The sequence below is a fragment of the Penaeus chinensis genome, chromosome 35 (genome assembly GCF_019202785.1).
Source record: "Penaeus chinensis breed Huanghai No. 1 chromosome 35, ASM1920278v2, whole genome shotgun sequence".
In the NCBI taxonomy this organism is placed as follows: Eukaryota; Metazoa; Arthropoda; class Malacostraca; order Decapoda; family Penaeidae; genus Penaeus; species Penaeus chinensis.
In genome coordinates, this window is record NC_061853.1 from 31,854,081 (window position 1) to 31,859,080 (window position 5,000).

The 5,000-nt window shown below is 22.6% G+C and overlaps 1 protein-coding gene across 3 annotated transcripts in view; it reads left to right on the forward strand.

Annotated features, from left to right (window-relative positions):
- LOC125044383 (histone H3.v1-like) overlaps window positions 1-5,000 on the forward strand; it is a 51,616-nt gene that overhangs the window by 801 nt on the left and 45,815 nt on the right. The window lies entirely within an intron of this gene.

Here is a 5,000-nt window from a genome sequence, read left to right on the forward strand (position 1 = left end):
GAGTGACTTGAGGATTTTTTAATAAATTTTAGGAATATTTCTGTAGTGTAAACTCTCAGTCTCCACAGGATTAGCTTTAATGTGCTTTTTTTGGTTCAAATGGATATAGCTTTTAATTTTCAATTCCCTGCAGGTGATAAGAGTTAGCTTTTTAGTGAGCATATGTTTTTATATATCTTCAGTTGAGTTAGACTCTAATTGGTTATATTTGTTTCAGGATTTTAGATGCATGACATTATTATGGATAATGATAAATTGTGTAGTGGAAGTAGTGCTATAATGATAACATGATAGTAATATGATGTCAGGATTAAGGACTTGTTTGTAAGTTATCAATTTGGTCCAGAAATATATCAAGTCTAATTGTTCCAAAGTTTGGTTAAGAATATTAAAAGTATTACTGCAGACATTCTTTCCCAATACACATTATGAAGTGGAAAGTTTAATGCAAAATATAAGAAAGATAACATTTTGACAGTAAAAACAAGTATATAGGAGCTACATATTCAATAAATAATCATCAGTTGGGTTCCTGTAGTCTTACTTCTGACAGTATAAGTAATTTCTCGGTTTTACTTATACCTGCGGAATAACTGTACTCATTTTACATATAGTTCATCTTGTTAAAAAGCCCTTGTATGTTTGTTAAGGAAGTCTAGGCATTGGGACAATGTGGTAAGGTGGCCAGTTCCTTTCAACCCCGATTTGTTGAAAAAAACATTGTACTTGTCAAAATACAGGTATAGAAATAAGTATTGATGTCTTTATGTATATAATAGAAATTAATAATAAGGGGAATTGGGTGTGAACAGCAGATGAGTAGCAAGCACAGTGTAGAAACATTATAATCAGTTATTAATTACATTGTTTATGGTTGTCTTGTGTTTGTGCAAACCAAAAACAAAATATTAAAGACTTACTCAGCATAGCTTTATGAATATATTCTTAGTGTATTCTCATTTTCATGACTTATTTATTTGTAATTTTCATTGGCCTAATGTGGTTACTGGATGTTAACATAGTTACTCAACTTACGCCTTGTCTTACATAAAGTCTCAGTTACGTAATGAAGTACATTAATTCCTATTGTTGTTATTGCTGTTTGTGCATATGCCCATATTAAGATATGGGTAATTATTGCTTATTTTCAACAATTATGATTTCTATGTGCGTGATGTGCTTATTTTGTTGTTTTCCAAAATGAATTGTAAGAAAATAGCTTAAACTCATTGACACTGTGTACATGCACTGTCAGTTGTACACATAAATGCCACATATATGCCAAATAGTGCATAAATACCACAGAGTAAGTTACTTGGCTTACTTGACCTCCATCATTTACCCTGTTCCTTAAATTATCATTGAATAGTTTTCCATTGATTATTGTTGTTATTGATATTATTATGATTATAATCAGGGTGGTGATTATTATTATTGATATTATTATTATTATTATTATTATTATTATTATTATTATTATTATTATTATTATTAGTATTATTATTATTATATTATTATTATTATTATTATATTATTATTATTATTATTGATATTATTATTATTATTATATTATTATTATTATTAATATTATTATTATTATTGATATTATTATTATTATTAATATTATTATTATTATATTATTATTATTATTGATATTATTATTATTATTATTATTGATATTATTATTATTATAGTAATGATAGGAACGATATTGCTAGCAATACCATCTCTTTTTTACCATCAGTATTATAATGATGATAGATTATATGGTATAATGCAACAACATTAAACCTGCTAGTGATCAGTTATTAAGAGTAAAAACTTTTTTTTATTTTAAACTTTTTTTTTTTTTTATTTTTTTTTTTTTTTTTTTTTTTTTTTTTTTTTTTTTTTTTTTTTTTTTTTTTTTTTTTTTTTTTTTTTTTTTTTTTTTTTTTTTTTTTTTTTTTTTTTTTTTTTTTTTTTTTTTTTTTTTTTTTTTTTTTTTTTTTTTTTTTTTTTTTTTTTTTTTTTTTTTTTTTTTTTTTTTTTTTTTTTTTTTTTTTTTTTTTTTTTTTTTTTTTTTTTTTTTTTTTTTTTTTTTTTTTTTTTTTTTTTTTTTTTTTTTTTTTTTTTTTTTTTTTTTTTTTTTTTTTTTTTTTTTTTTTTTTTTTTTTTTTTTTTTTTTTTTTTTTTTTTTTTTTTTTTTTTTTTTTTTTTTTTTTTTTTTTTTTTTTTTTTTTTTTTTTTTTTTTTTTTTTTTTTTTTTTTTTTTTTTTTTTTTTTTTTTTTTTTTTTTTTTTTTTTTTTTTTTTTTTTTTTTTTTTTTTTTTTTTTTTTTTTTTTTTTTTTTTTTTTTTTTTTTTTTTTTTTTTTTTTTTTTTTTTTTTTTTTTTTTTTTTTTTTTTTTTTTTTTTTTTTTTTTTTTTTTTTTTTTTTTTTTTTTTTTTTTTTTTTTTTTTTTTTTTTTTTTTTTTTTTTTTTTTTTTTTATTTTTTTTTTTATATAGCAGGAAGTGTTGTTTGGTTCTTTTATAAGACATTTTTGTTGATTGCATGTATCTTAACAAAGTATAATAGAAAATAATTATCAAAGGCATATTCACCTCATCACACCTGAGTATGGTATGCTGATATTACAAGTGCAATATCCAGTATATATTAGTCTACAACAGATGAGTAGCTTGTGTTGAAAATAGATATGGATGTAATTTTAACGTTCTTGTTTGATTTACATTTCAGAGACAGTCCAATGCAGAAATTGAATGGATTAGAAATATAGAGCTCGAACATTAGTTCATAATGAAATGAGACAGTTGATATAATCACTTTCACTTTTGTATGTTTAGAGAATTCACTTCAGTCTTATAAATGAAGGTATATTATAAGGTATATTTAGAGACAAAAAAAGGACAAGGTGTTCAAACTCAATGGTTTAAGTCTTTTTACTTGGTGTATGTAGTTCAAGTGAACTGTCTTTTTCTTTCTTTCTATCTTTCTTTCTCTTTCCATTCAATTCAGTCATTCAGTTTTGTGGTCAGTTTATAGGTTAAAGTTTTCTGGATCAGGAACTAAAATATTTCAATCTCAGACTAGTTAACAAAGGTAGTGCATTTTTTTTAATAGGTCTAAATAGGTCTTAATAGGTTTTAATTTCTAAGCCTATCTGGCTGGACCTGTTAAGCTTATTCCTTGAATATCCAGCAAGAATAGCATTTACTTTTATTACTGTTTATTATTGCTAATAACATTATGATAATGCAAGTGATAATAGTAATAATAATTATATTAATAGGAATAATAATAGTAATAATACTGATAATACAAATAATAATAATAGAAAAGATAATGATGAAAAATATAGTTATAATAGTGATAATAATTTTGATAATAATAATAATGATAATGATGATGATATTGATGATAATAATTTTGATAATAATAATAATGATAATGATGATGATAATAATAATAATTATTATTATTGTTGTTATTGTTATTATTATTATTATTATTGATATTATTATTATTATTATTATTATTAATTTATTATTATTATTATTATTATTATTATTATTATTATTATTATTATTATTATTATTATAATGATTATTATTATTATTATTTTTATTATTATTATTATTATTATTATTATTATTATTATTATTATAGTAATGATAGGAACGATATTGCTAGCAATACCATCTCTTTTTTACCATCAGTATTATTAATGATGATAGATATATTAGGTATAATAGCAACAACATTAACAGCAGTGATCAGTTATTAAGAGTAAAAACTTTTTACCCCAAAAAATCAAGGAATGAATTAGGCCATAAGATCCATAACTGCACTTGACTTCTAGCAATATATTGGACTTTGTTTGGGATATTTTAAGAGTCAGACCTGAGGATTGTCGCCATAAATGTATTCTTAGCAGCTAAAAATTGAATAATTTTCTCATAAGATTCTTCAATGTTGTGAATATGTGGATAGTATGTGTAGTAAAGGTGTAGATGATTGTTGGTAATTGTTTCCTGAAGATCTGGTTTACATTTTTGTGATATTTAGCTCTTCAGAGAATATTTGTAAGAGCTGATATAGAGATCACAGGCAATATCGGACATGTGATGAATACTGGTGATATGTGATGATGCTCAGTATTCAGGAAAAATATATAAATGTGTTTTACGTATTGCATTTAAGAGTATTTTATGAAGTTGACTTTGTGTAGACCTACAGGACTGATGTGTTGAGAAATATGTCATGATGTACTGGGTTGAGAAAAAAGTATATATTTTTTTCTTTATTGCATTTAGATATATTATATTATGTTGATTTTCGCTAGACTTACAGTATTAATATATTGAGAAAAAAATATATAATTATTTTGCTAATTGCATTAAAAATTTACTTTATGATGTTGACCATGTTTAAACTTACAGGATTTACACTGACATTTATAAGTAGGAAATGTATTTCAGTAGGTATAATTATGCGAAAAAGAGCAGAGGCTTAGCTTAACTGCAATTACTTCCACAAGTGTCACCCATTAACAGCAGAGTTAAAGGCTCATCTATTTAAAGAATATATGATAGGTTAGCATTTAGAATTTAGAGTCAGAACTAGCAATAGAATAAGAATTAGAATTATGTTTGCATACAGTATCTTATATCCTTATTATGAAAACAGAGATAGAAGAGAGAAAATAAAGATTCTTAATGTTCATTAATATGCATTATGTAGTAAAGTTATAAACATCTTTTTGTTCCATAGAAGTTGTTATTGGTATAGGGAATTATGAGGAAGAGTGTGTCAGTGATTATTATTTCAATAATCATTATTGAAATAATTGATAACAGTAGTGATAATGATGATTATTATTATTACTGTCAGCAACATCACATCAAAATCATTTAGATTATCTTTAACATACCAGTAAGTAATAGTAGTCTATTTAGGTCTCTCATTTTTATATTTTACTATAAATAATTTGGGAATGTTATCCATTTTGATTTCCTG